This window comes from Natator depressus, chromosome 28 (assembly GCF_965152275.1).
Source record: "Natator depressus isolate rNatDep1 chromosome 28, rNatDep2.hap1, whole genome shotgun sequence".
NCBI classification, from domain to species: domain Eukaryota; kingdom Metazoa; phylum Chordata; order Testudines; family Cheloniidae; genus Natator; species Natator depressus.
In genome coordinates, this window is record NC_134261.1 from 3,538,921 (window position 1) to 3,552,589 (window position 13,669).

Below are 13,669 nucleotides of genomic sequence, written 5' to 3' on the forward strand. Positions count from 1 at the left end.
CCCCTAAAGCGGCAGTGACACCTGGTGGCCAGTCGGGGTAAGGCACGGACGGTTTCCCGTAGAGCGGCAGTGACACCTGGTGGCCAGTCGGGGTAAGGCACGGACGGTTTCCCGTAGAGCGGCAGTGACACCTGGTGGCCAGTCGGGGTAAGGCACGGACGGTTTCCCCTAAAGCTGCAGTGACACCTGGTGTCCAGTCGGGGTAAGGCACGGACGGTTTCCCCTAGAGCGGCAGTGACACCTGGTGGCCAGTCGGGGTAAGGCACGGACATTTTCCCCTAAAGCTGCAGTGACACCTGGTGGCCAGTCGGGGTAAGGCACGGACGGTTTCCCCTAAAGCTGCAGTGACACCTGATGGCCAGTCGGGGTAAGGCACGGACGGTTTCCCCTAGAGCTGCAGTGACACCTGGTGGCCAGTCGGGGTAAGGCACGGACGGTTTCCCCTAGAGCGGCAGTGACACCTGGTGGCCTGTTGGTGTAAGGCACGGACGGTTTCCCCTAAAGCTGCAGTGACACCTGGTGGCCAATCGGGGTAAGGCACGGACGGTTTCCCCTAAAGCTGCAGTGACACCTGGCGGCCAGTCGGGGTAAGGCACGGACGGTTTCCCCTAGAGCTGCAGTGACACCTGGTGGCCAGTCGGGATAAGGCACGGACGGTTTCCCCTAGAACGGCAGTGACACCTGGCGGCCAGTTGGGGTAAAGCATGGACGGTTTCCCCTAGAGCTGCAGTGACACCTGGTGGCCAGTCGGGGTAAGGCACGGACGGTTTCCCCTAGAGCGGCAGTGACACCTGGTGGCCAGTCGGGGTAAGGCACGGACGGTTTCCCCTAGAGCGGCAGTGACACCTGGTGGCCAGTCGGGGTAAGGCACGGACGGTTTCCCCTGGAGCGGCAGTGACACCTGGTGGCCAGTCGGGGTAAGGCACGGACGGTTTCCCCTGGAGCGGCAGTGACACCTGGTGGCCAGTCGGGGTAAGGCACGGACATTTTCCCCTAAAGCTGCAGTGACACCTGGTGGCCAGTCGGGGTAAGGCACGGACGGTTTCCCCTAAAGCTGGAGTGACACCTGGTGGCCAGTCAGGGTAAGGCACGGACGGTTTTCCGTAGAGCGGCAGTGACACCTGGTGGCCAGTCGGGGTAAGGCACGGACGGTTTCCCCTAAAGCGGCAGTGACACCTGGTGGCCAGTCGGGGTAAGGCACGGACGGTTTCCCGTAGAGCGGCAGTGACACCTGGTGGCCAGTCGGGGTAAGGCACGGACGGTTTCCCGTAGAGCGGCAGTGACACCTGGTGGCCAGTCGGGGTAAGGCACGGACGGTTTCCCCTAAAGCTGCAGTGACACCTGGTGTCCAGTCGGGGTAAGGCACGGACGGTTTCCCCTAGAGCAGCAGTGACACCTGGTGGCCACGGGTGGTAAGGCACGGACATTTTCCCCTAAAGCTGCAGTGACACCTGGTGGCCAGTCGGGGTAAGGCACGGACGTTTTCCCCTAAAGCTGGAGTGACACCTGGTGGCCAGTCGGGGTAAGGCACGGACGGTTTCCCCTAGAGCTGCAGTGACACCTGGTTGCCAGTCGGGGTAAGGCACGGACGGTTTCCCCTAGAGCGGCAGTGACACCTGGTGGCCAGTCGGGGTAAGGCACGGACGGTTTCCCCTAAAGCTGCAGTGACACCTGGTGGCCAATCGGGGTAAGGCACGGACGGTTTCCCCTAAAGCTGCAGTGACACCTGGCGGCCAGTCGGGGTAAGGCACGGACGGTTTCCCCTCGAGCGGCAGTGACACCTGGTGGCCAGTCGGTTTCCCCTAAAGCTGCAGTGACACCTGGTATCCAGTCGGGGTAAGGCAGGGACGGTTTCCCCTAGAGCTGCAGTGACACCTGGTGGCCAGTCGGGGTAAGGCACGGAGGGTTTCCCCTAAAGCTGCAGTGACACCTGGTGGCCAGTCGGGGTAAGGCACGGACGGTTTCCCCTAGAGCGGCAGTGACACCTGGTGGCCAGTCGGGGTAAGGCACGGACGGTTTCCCCTAGAACGGCAGTGACACCTGGCGGCCAGTTGGGGTAAGGCATGGACGGTTTCCCCTAGAGCTGCAGTGACACCTGGTGGCCAGTCGGGGTAAGGCACGGACGGTTTCCCCTAAAGCTGGAGTGACACCTGGTGGCCAGTCAGGGTAAGGCATGGACGGTTTTCCGTAGAGCGGCAGTGACACCTGGTGGCCAGTCGGGGTAAGGCACGGACGGTTTCCCCTAAAGCGGCAGTGACACCTGGTGGCCAGTCGGGGTAAGCCACGGACGGTTTCCCGTAGAGCGGCAGTGACACCTGGTGGCCAGTCGGGGTAAGGCACGGACGGTTTCCCGTAGAGCGGCAGTGACACCTGGTGGCCAGTCGGGGTAAGGCACGGACGGTTTCCCCTAAAGCTGCAGTGACACCTGGTGTCCAGTCGGGGTAAGGCACGGACGGTTTCCCCTAGAGCAGCAGTGACACCTGGTGGCCACGCGGGGTAAGGCACGGACATTTTCCCCTAAAGCTGCAGTGACACCTGGTGGCCAGTCGGGGTAAGGCACGGACGTTTTCCCCTAAAGCTGGAGTGACACCTGGTGGCCAGTCGGGGTAAGGCACGGACGGTTTCCCCTAGAGCGGCAGTGACACCTGGTGGCCAGTCGGGGTAAGGCACGGACGGTTTCCCCTAGAGCGGCAGTGACACCTGGTGGCCAGTCGGGGTAAGGCACGGACGGTTTCCCGTAGAGCGGCAGTGACACCTGGTGGCCAGTCGGGGTAAGGCACGGACGGTTTCCCCTAAAGCTGCAGTGACATCTGGTGGCCAGTGGGGGTAAGGCACGGACGGTTTCCCGTAGAGCGGCAGTGACACCTGGTGGCCAGTCGGGGTAAGGCACGGACGGTTTCCCCTAAAGCTGCAGTGACACCTGGTGTCCAGTCGGGGTAAGGCACGGACGGTTTCCCCTAGAGCGGCAGTGACACCTGGTGGCCAGTCGGGGTAAGGCACGGACATTTTCCCCTAAAGCTGCAGTGACACCTGGTGGCCAGTCGGGGTAAGGCACGGACGGTTTCCCCTAAAGCTGCAGTGACACCTGATGGCCAGTCGGGGTAAGGCACGGACGGTTTCCCCTAGAGCTGCAGTGACACCTGGTGGCCAGTCGGGGTAAGGCACGGACGGTTTCCCCTAGAGCGGCAGTGACACCTGGTGGCCTGTTGGTGTAAGGCACGGACGGTTTCCCCTAAAGCTGCAGTGACACCTGGTGGCCAATCGGGGTAAGGCACGGACGGTTTCCCCTAAAGCTGCAGTGACACCTGGCGGCCAGTCGGGGTAAGGCACGGACGGTTTCCCCTAGAGCTGCAGTGACACCTGGTGGACAGTCGGGATAAGGCACGGACGGTTTCCCCTAGAACGGCAGTGACACCTGGCGGCCAGTTGGGGTAAAGCATGGACGGTTTCCCCTAGAGCTGCAGTGACACCTGGTGGCCAGTCGGGGTAAGGCACGGACGGTTTCCCCTAGAGCGGCAGTGACACCTGGTGGCCAGTCGGGGTAAGGCACGGACGGTTTCCCCTAGAGCGGCAGTGACACCTGGTGGCCAGTCGGGGTAAGGCACGGACGGTTTCCCCTGGAGCGGCAGTGACACCTGGTGGCCAGTCGGGGTAAGGCACGGACGGTTTCCCCTGGAGCGGCAGTGACACCTGGTGGCCAGTCGGGGTAAGGCACGGACATTTTCCCCTAAAGCTGCAGTGACACCTGGTGGCCAGTCGGGGTAAGGCACGGACGGTTTCCCCTAAAGCTGGAGTGACACCTGGTGGCCAGTCAGGGTAAGGCACGGACGGTTTTCCGTAGAGCGGCAGTGACACCTGGTGGCCAGTCGGGGTAAGGCACGGACGGTTTCCCCTAAAGCGGCAGTGACACCTGGTGGCCAGTCGGGGTAAGGCACGGACGGTTTCCCGTAGAGCGGCAGTGACACCTGGTGGCCAGTCGGGGTAAGGCACGGACGGTTTCCCGTAGAGCGGCAGTGACACCTGGTGGCCAGTCGGGGTAAGGCACGGACGGTTTCCCCTAAAGCTGCAGTGACACCTGGTGTCCAGTCGGGGTAAGGCACGGACGGTTTCCCCTAGAGCGGCAGTGACACCTGGTGGCCAGTCGGGGTAAGGCACGGACATTTTCCCCTAAAGCTGCAGTGACACCTGGTGGCCAGTCGGGGTAAGGCACGGACGGTTTCCCCTAAAGCTGCAGTGACACCTGATGGCCAGTCGGGGTAAGGCACGGACGGTTTCCCCTAGAGCTGCAGTGACACCTGGTGGCCAGTCGGGGTAAGGCACGGACGGTTTCCCCTAGAGCGGCAGTGACACCTGGTGGCCTGTTGGTGTAAGGCACGGACGGTTTCCCCTAAAGCTGCAGTGACACCTGGTGGCCAATCGGGGTAAGGCACGGACGGTTTCCCCTAAAGCTGCAGTGACACCTGGCGGCCAGTCGGGGTAAGGCACGGACGGTTTCCCCTAGAGCTGCAGTGACACCTGGTGGCCAGTCGGGATAAGGCACGGACGGTTTCCCCTAGAACGGCAGTGACACCTGGCGGCCAGTTGGGGTAAAGCATGGACGGTTTCCCCTAGAGCTGCAGTGACACCTGGTGGCCAGTCGGGGTAAGGCACGGACGGTTTCCCCTAGAGCGGCAGTGACACCTGGTGGCCAGTCGGGGTAAGGCACGGACGGTTTCCCCTAGAGCGGCAGTGACACCTGGTGGCCAGTCGGGGTAAGGCACGGACGGTTTCCCCTGGAGCGGCAGTGACACCTGGTGGCCAGTCGGGGTAAGGCACGGACGGTTTCCCCTGGAGCGGCAGTGACACCTGGTGGCCAGTCGGGGTAAGGCACGGACATTTTCCCCTAAAGCTGCAGTGACAGCTGGTGGCCAGTCGGGGTAAGGCACGGACGGTTTCCCCTAAAGCTGGAGTGACACCTGGTGGCCAGTCAGGGTAAGGCACGGACGGTTTTCCGTAGAGCGGCAGTGACACCTGGTGGCCAGTCGGGGTAAGGCACGGACGGTTTCCCCTAAAGCGGCAGTGACACCTGGTGGCCAGTCGGGGTAAGGCACGGACGGTTTCCCGTAGAGCGGCAGTGACACCTGGTGGCCAGTCGGGGTAAGGCACGGACGGTTTCCCGTAGAGCGGCAGTGACACCTGGTGGCCAGTCGGGGTAAGGCACGGACGGTTTCCCCTAAAGCTGCAGTGACACCTGGTGTCCAGTCGGGGTAAGGCACGGACGGTTTCCCCTAGAGCAGCAGTGACACCTGGTGGCCACGCGGGGTAAGGCACGGACATTTTCCCCTAAAGCTGCAGTGACACCTGGTGGCCAGTCGGGGTAAGGCACGGACGTTTTCCCCTAAAGCTGGAGTGACACCTGGTGGCCAGTCGGGGTAAGGCACGGACGGTTTCCCCTAGAGCTGCAGTGACACCTGGTTGCCAGTCGGGGTAAGGCACGGACGGTTTCCCCTAGAGCGGCAGTGACACCTGGTGGCCAGTCGGGGTAAGGCACGGACGGTTTCCGCTAAAGCTGCAGTGACACCTGGTGGCCAATCGGGGTAAGGCACGGACGGTTTCCCCTAAAGCTGCAGTGACACCTGGCGGCCAGTCGGGGTAAGGCACGGACGGTTTCCCCTCGAGCGGCAGTGACACCTGGTGGCCAGTCGGTTTCCCCTAAAGCTGCAGTGACACCTGGTATCCAGTCGGGGTAAGGCAGGGACGGTTTCCCCTAGAGCTGCAGTGACACCTGGTGGCCAGTCGGGGTAAGGCACGGAGGGTTTCCCCTAAAGCTGCAGTGACACCTGGTGGCCAGTCGGGGTAAGGCACGGACGGTTTCCCCTAGAGCGGCAGTGACACCTGGTGGCCAGTCGGGGTAAGGCACGGACGGTTTCCCCTAGAACGGCAGTGACACCTGGCGGCCAGTTGGGGTAAGGCATGGACGGTTTCCCCTAGAGCTGCAGTGACACCTGGTGGCCAGTCGGGGTAAGGCACGGACGGTTTCCCCTAAAGCTGGAGTGACACCTGGTGGCCAGTCAGGGTAAGGCACGGACGGTTTTCCGTAGAGCGGCAGTGACACCTGGTGGCCAGTCGGGGTAAGGCACGGACGGTTTCCCCTAAAGCGGCAGTGACACCTGGTGGCCAGTCGGGGTAAGCCACGGACGGTTTCCCGTAGAGCGGCAGTGACACCTGGTGGCCAGTCGGGGTAAGGCACGGACGGTTTCCCGTAGAGCGGCAGTGACACCTGGTGGCCAGTCGGGGTAAGGCACGGACGGTTTCCCCTAAAGCTGCAGTGACACCTGGTGTCCAGTCGGGGTAAGGCACGGACGGTTTCCCCTAGAGCAGCAGTGACACCTGGTGGCCACGCGGGGTAAGGCACGGACATTTTCCCCTAAAGCTGCAGTGACACCTGGTGGCCAGTCGGGGTAAGGCACGGACGTTTTCCCCTAAAGCTGGAGTGACACCTGGTGGCCAGTCGGGGTAAGGCACGGACGGTTTCCCCTAGAGCTGCAGTGACACCTGGTTGCCAGTCGGGGTAAGGCACGGACGGTTTCCCCTAGAGCGGCAGTGACACCTGGTGGCCAGTCGGGGTAAGGCACGGACGGTTTCCCCTAAAGCTGCAGTGACACCTGGTGGCCAATCGGGGTAAGGCACGGACGGTTTCCCCTAAAGCTGCAGTGACACCTGGCGGCCAGTCGGGGTAAGGCACGGACGGTTTCCCCTCGAGCGGCAGTGACACCTGGTGGCCAGTCGGTTTCCCCTAAAGCTGCAGTGACACCTGGTATCCAGTCGGGGTAAGGCAGGGACGGTTTCCCCTAGAGCTGCAGTGACACCTGGTGGCCAGTCGGGGTAAGGCACGGAGGGTTTCCCCTAAAGCTTCAGTGACACCTGGTGGCCAGTCGGGGTAAGGCACGGACGGTTTCCCCTAGAGCGGCAGTGACACCTGGTGGCCAGTCGGGGTAAGGCACGGACGGTTTCCCCTAGAACGGCAGTGACACCTGGCGGCCAGTTGGGGTAAGGCATGGACGGTTTCCCCTAGAGCTGCAGTGACACCTGGTGGCCAGTCGGGGTAAGGCACGGACGGTTTCCCCTAGAGCGGCTGTGACACCTGGTGGCCAGTCGGGGTAAGGCACGGACGGTTTCCCCTAGAGCGGCAGTGACACCTGGTGGCCAGTCGGGGTAAGGCACGGACGGTTTCCCCTAGAGCGGCAGTGACACCTGGTGGCCAGTCGGGGTAAGGCACGGACGGTTTCCCCTAAAGCTGCAGTGACACCTGGTGGCCAGTCTGGGTAAGGCAAGGACGGTTTCCCCTAGAGCGGCAGTGACACCTGGTGGCCAGTCAGGGTAAGGCACGGACGGTTTCCCCTAGAGCTGCAGTGACACCTGGTGGCCAGTCGGGGTAAGGCACGGACGGTTTCCCCTGGAGCGGCAGTGACACCTGGTGGCCAGTCGGGGTAAGGCACGGACATTTTCCCCTAAAGCTGCAGTGACACCTGGTGGCCAGTCGGGGTAAGGCACGGACGGTTTCCCCTAAAGCTGGAGTGACACCTGGTGGCCAGTCGGGGTAAGGCACGGACGGTTTTCCGTAGAGCGGCAGTGACACCTGGTGGCCAGTCGGGGTAAGGCACGGACGGTTTCCCCTAAAGCGGCAGTGACACCTGGTGGCCAGTCGGGGTAAGGCACGGACGGTTTCCCGTAGAGCGGCAGTGACACCTGGTGGCCAGTCGGGGTAAGGCACGGACGGTTTCCCGTAGAGCGGCAGTGACACCTGGTGGCCAGTCGGGGTAAGGCACGGACGGTTTCCCCTAAAGCTGCAGTGACACCTGGTGTCCAGTCGGGGTAAGGCACGGACGGTTTCCCCTAGAGCAGCAGTGACACCTGGTGGCCACTCGGGGTAAGGCACGGACATTTTCCCCTAAAGCTGCAGTGACACCTGGTGGCCAGTCGGGGTAAGGCACGGACGTTTTCCCCTAAAGCTGGAGTGACACCTGGTGGCCAGTCCGGGTAAGGCACGGACGGTTTCCCCTAGAGCTGCAGTGACACCTGGTGGCCAGTCGGGGTAAGGCACGGACGGTTTCCCCTAGAGCGGCAGTGACACCTGGTGGCCAGTCGGGGTAAGGCACGGACGGTTTCCCCTAAAGCTGCAGTGACACCTGGTGGCCAATCGGGGTAAGGCACGGACGGTTTCCCCTAAAGCTGCAGTGACACCTGGCGGCCAGTCGGGGTAAGGCACGGACGGTTTCCCCTCGAGCGGCAGTGACACCTGGTGGCCAGTCGGTTTCCCCTAAAGCTGCAGTGACACCTGGTATCCAGTCGAGGTGAGGCAGGGACGGTTTCCCCTAGAGCTGCAGTGACACCTGGTGGCCAGTCGGGGTAAGGCACGGACGGTTTCCCCTAAAGCTGGAGTGACACCTGGTGGCCAGTCAGGGTAAGGCACGGACGGTTTTCCGTAGAGCGGCAGTGACACCTGGTGGCCAGTCGGGGTAAGGCACGGACGGTTTCCCCTAAAGCGGCAGTGACACCTGGTGGCCAGTCGGGGTAAGGCACGGACGGTTTCCCGTAGAGCGGCAGTGACACCTGGTGGCCAGTCGGGGTAAGGCACGGACGGTTTCCCGTAGAGCGGCAGTGACACCTGGTGGCCAGTCGGGGTAAGGCACGGACGGTTTCCCCTAAAGCTGCAGTGACACCTGGTGTCCAGTCGGGGTAAGGCACGGACGGTTTCCCCTAGAGCAGCAGTGACACCTGGTGGCCACGCGGGGTAAGGCACGGACATTTTCCCCTAAAGCTGCAGTGACACCTGGTGGCCAGTCGGGGTAAGGCACGGACGTTTTCCCCTAAAGCTGCAGTGACACCTGGTGGCCAGTCGGGGTAAGGCACGGACGGTTTCCCCTAAAGCTGGAGTGACACCTGGTGGCCAGTCAGGGTAAGGCACGGACGGTTTTCCGTAGAGCGGCAGTGACACCTGGTGGCCAGTCGGGGTAAGGCACGGACGGTTTCCCCTAAAGCGGCAGTGACACCTGGTGGCCAGTCGGGGTAAGGCACGGACGGTTTCCCGTAGAGCGGCAGTGACACCTGGTGGCCAGTCGGGGTAAGGCACGGACGGTTTCCCGTAGAGCGGCAGTGACACCTGGTGGCCAGTCGGGGTAAGGCACGGACGGTTTCCCCTAAAGCTGCAGTGACACCTGGTGGCCACTCGGGGTAAGGCACGGACATTTTCCCCTAAAGCTGCAGTGACACCTGGTGGCCAGTCGGGGTAAGGCACGGACGTTTTCCCCTAAAGCTGGAGTGACACCTGGTGGCCAGTCCGGGTAAGGCACGGACGGTTTCCCCTAGAGCTGCAGTGACACCTGGTGGCCAGTCGGGGTAAGGCACGGACGGTTTCCCCTAGAGCGGCAGTGACACCTGGTGGCCAGTCGGGGTAAGGCACGGACGGTTTCCCCTAAAGCTGCAGTGACACCTGGTGGCCAATCGGGGTAAGGCACGGACGGTTTCCCCTAAAGCTGCAGTGACACCTGGCGGCCAGTCGGGGTAAGGCACGGACGGTTTCCCCTCGAGCGGCAGTGACACCTGGTGGCCAGTCGGTTTCCCCTAAAGCTGCAGTGACACCTGGTATCCAGTCGAGGTGAGGCAGGGACGGTTTCCCCTAGAGCTGCAGTGACACCTGGTGGCCAGTCGGGGTAAGGCACGGACGGTTTCCCCTAAAGCTGGAGTGACACCTGGTGGCCAGTCAGGGTAAGGCACGGACGGTTTTCCGTAGAGCGGCAGTGACACCTGGTGGCCAGTCGGGGTAAGGCACGGACGGTTTCCCCTAAAGCGGCAGTGACACCTGGTGGCCAGTCGGGGTAAGGCACGGACGGTTTCCCGTAGAGCGGCAGTGACACCTGGTGGCCAGTCGGGGTAAGGCACGGACGGTTTCCCGTAGAGCGGCAGTGACACCTGGTGGCCAGTCGGGGTAAGGCACGGACGGTTTCCCCTAAAGCTGCAGTGACACCTGGTGTCCAGTCGGGGTAAGGCACGGACGGTTTCCCCTAGAGCAGCAGTGACACCTGGTGGCCACGCGGGGTAAGGCACGGACATTTTCCCCTAAAGCTGCAGTGACACCTGGTGGCCAGTCGGGGTAAGGCACGGACGTTTTCCCCTAAAGCTGCAGTGACACCTGGTGGCCAGTCGGGGTAAGGCACGGACGGTTTCCCCTAAAGCTGGAGTGACACCTGGTGGCCAGTCAGGGTAAGGCACGGACGGTTTTCCGTAGAGCGGCAGTGACACCTGGTGGCCAGTCGGGGTAAGGCACGGACGGTTTCCCCTAAAGCGGCAGTGACACCTGGTGGCCAGTCGGGGTAAGGCACGGACGGTTTCCCGTAGAGCGGCAGTGACACCTGGTGGCCAGTCGGGGTAAGGCACGGACGGTTTCCCGTAGAGCGGCAGTGACACCTGGTGGCCAGTCAGGGTAAGGCACGGACGGTTTTCCGTAGAGCGGCAGTGACACCTGGTGGCCAGTCGGGGTAAGGCACGGACGGTTTCCCCTAAAGCTGCAGTGACACCTGGTGTCCAGTCGGGGTAAGGCACGGACGGTTTCCCCTAGAGCAGCAGTGACACCTGGTGGCCACGCGGGGTAAGGCACGGACATTTTCCCCTAAAGCTGCAGTGACACCTGGTGGCCAGTCGGGGTAAGGCACGGACGTTTTCCCCTAAAGCTGGAGTGACACCTGGTGGCCAGTCGGGGTAAGGCACGGACGGTTTCCCCTAGAGCTGCAGTGACACCTGGTTGCCAGTCGGGGTAAGGCACGGACGGTTTCCCCTAGAGCGGCAGTGACACCTGGTGGCCAGTCGGGGTAAGGCACGGACGGTTTCCCCTAAAGCTGCAGTGACACCTGGTGGCCAATCGGGGTAAGGCACGGACGGTTTCCCCTAAAGCTGCAGTGACACCTGGCGGCCAGTCGGGGTAAGGCGCGGACGGTTTCCCCTCGAGCGGCAGTGACACCTGGTGGCCAGTCGGTTTCCCCTAAAGCTGCAGTGACACCTGGTATCCAGTCGGGGTAAGGCAGGGACGGTTTCCCCTAGAGCTGCAGTGACACCTGGTGGCCAGTCGGGGTAAGGCACGGAGGGTTTCCCCTAAAGCTGCAGTGACACCTGGTGGCCAGTCGGGGTAAGGCACGGACGGTTTCCCCTAGAGCGGCAGTGACACCTGGTGGCCAGTCGGGGTAAGGCACGGACGGTTTCCCCTAGAACGGCAGTGACACCTGGCGGCCAGTTGGGGTAAGGCATGGACGGTTTCCCCTAGAGCTGCAGTGACACCTGGTGGCCAGTCGGGGTAAGGCACGGACGGTTTCCCCTAAAGCTGGAGTGACACCTGGTGGCCAGTCAGGGTAAGGCACGGACGGTTTTCCGTAGAGCGGCAGTGACACCTGGTGGCCAGTCGGGGTAAGGCACGGACGGTTTCCCCTAAAGCTGGAGTGACACCTGGTGGCCAGTCAGGGTAAGGCACGGACGGTTTTCCGTAGAGCGGCAGTGACACCTGGTGGCCAGTCGGGGTAAGGCACGGACGGTTTCCCCTAAAGCGGCAGTGACACCTGGTGGCCAGTCGGGGTAAGGCACGGACGGTTTCCCGTAGAGCGGCAGTGACACCTGGTGGCCAGTCGGGGTAAGGCACGGACGGTTTCCCGTAGAGCGGCAGTGACACCTGGTGGCCAGTCGGGGTAAGGCACGGACGGTTTCCCCTAAAGCTGCAGTGACACCTGGTGTCCAGTCGGGGTAAGGCACGGACGGTTTCCCCTAGAGCAGCAGTGACACCTGGTGGCCACGCGGGGTAAGGCACGGACATTTTCCCCTAAAGCTGCAGTGACACCTGGTGGCCAGTCGGGGTAAGGCACGGACGGTTTCCCCTAGAGCGGCAGTGACACCTGGTGGCCAGTCGGGGTAAGGCACGGACGGTTTCCCGTAGAGCGGCAGTGACACCTGGTGGCCAGTCGGGGTAAGGCACGGACGGTTTCCCCTAAAGCTGCAGTGACATCTGGTGGCCAGTGGGGGTAAGGCACGGACGGTTTCCCGTAGAGCGGCAGTGACACCTGGTGGCCAGTCGGGGTAAGGCACGGACGGTTTCCCCTAAAGCTGCAGTGACACCTGGTGTCCAGTCGGGGTAAGGCACGGACGGTTTCCCCTAGAGCGGCAGTGACACCTGGTGGCCAGTCGGGGTAAGGCACGGACATTTTCCCCTAAAGCTGCAGTGACACCTGGTGGCCAGTCGGGGTAAGGCACGGACGGTTTCCCCTAAAGCTGCAGTGACACCTGATGGCCAGTCGGGGTAAGGCACGGACGGTTTCCCCTAGAGCTGCAGTGACACCTGGTGGCCAGTCGGGGTAAGGCACGGACGGTTTCCCCTAGAGCGGCAGTGACACCTGGTGGCCTGTTGGTGTAAGGCACGGACGGTTTCCCCTAAAGCTGCAGTGACACCTGGTGGCCAATCGGGGTAAGGCACGGACGGTTTCCCCTAAAGCTGCAGTGACACCTGGCGGCCAGTCGGGGTAAGGCACGGACGGTTTCCCCTAGAGCTGCAGTGACACCTGGTGGCCAGTCGGGATAAGGCACGGACGGTTTCCCCTAGAACGGCAGTGACACCTGGCGGCCAGTTGGGGTAAAGCATGGACGGTTTCCCCTAGAGCTGCAGTGACACCTGGTGGCCAGTCGGGGTAAGGCACGGACGGTTTCCCCTAGAGCGGCAGTGACACCTGGTGGCCAGTCGGGGTAAGGCACGGACGGTTTCCCCTAGAGCGGCAGTGACACCTGGTGGCCAGTCGGGGTAAGGCACGGACGGTTTCCCCTGGAGCGGCAGTGACACCTGGTGGCCAGTCGGGGTAAGGCACGGACGGTTTCCCCTGGAGCGGCAGTGACACCTGGTGGCCAGTCGGGGTAAGGCACGGACATTTTCCCCTAAAGCTGCAGTGACACCTGGTGGCCAGTCGGGGTAAGGCACGGACGGTTTCCCCTAAAGCTGGAGTGACACCTGGTGGCCAGTCAGGGTAAGGCACGGACGGTTTTCCGTAGAGCGGCAGTGACACCTGGTGGCCAGTCGGGGTAAGGCACGGACGGTTTCCCCTAAAGCGGCAGTGACACCTGGTGGCCAGTCGGGGTAAGGCACGGACGGTTTCCCGTAGAGCGGCAGTGACACCTGGTGGCCAGTCGGGGTAAGGCACGGACGGTTTCCCGTAGAGCGGCAGTGACACCTGGTGGCCAGTCGGGGTAAGGCACGGACGGTTTCCCCTAAAGCTGCAGTGACACCTGGTGTCCAGTCGGGGTAAGGCACGGACGGTTTCCCCTAGAGCGGCAGTGACACCTGGTGGCCAGTCGGGGTAAGGCACGGACATTTTCCCCTAAAGCTGCAGTGACACCTGGTGGCCAGTCGGGGTAAGGCACGGACGGTTTCCCCTAAAGCTGCAGTGACACCTGATGGCCAGTCGGGGTAAGGCACGGACGGTTTCCCCTAGAGCTGCAGTGACACCTGGTGGCCAGTCGGGGTAAGGCACGGACGGTTTCCCCTAGAGCGGCAGTGACACCTGGTGGCCTGTTGGTGTAAGGCACGGACGGTTTCCCCTAAAGCTGCAGTGACACCTGGTGGCCAATCGGGGTAAGGCACGGACGGTTTCCCCTAAAGCTGCAG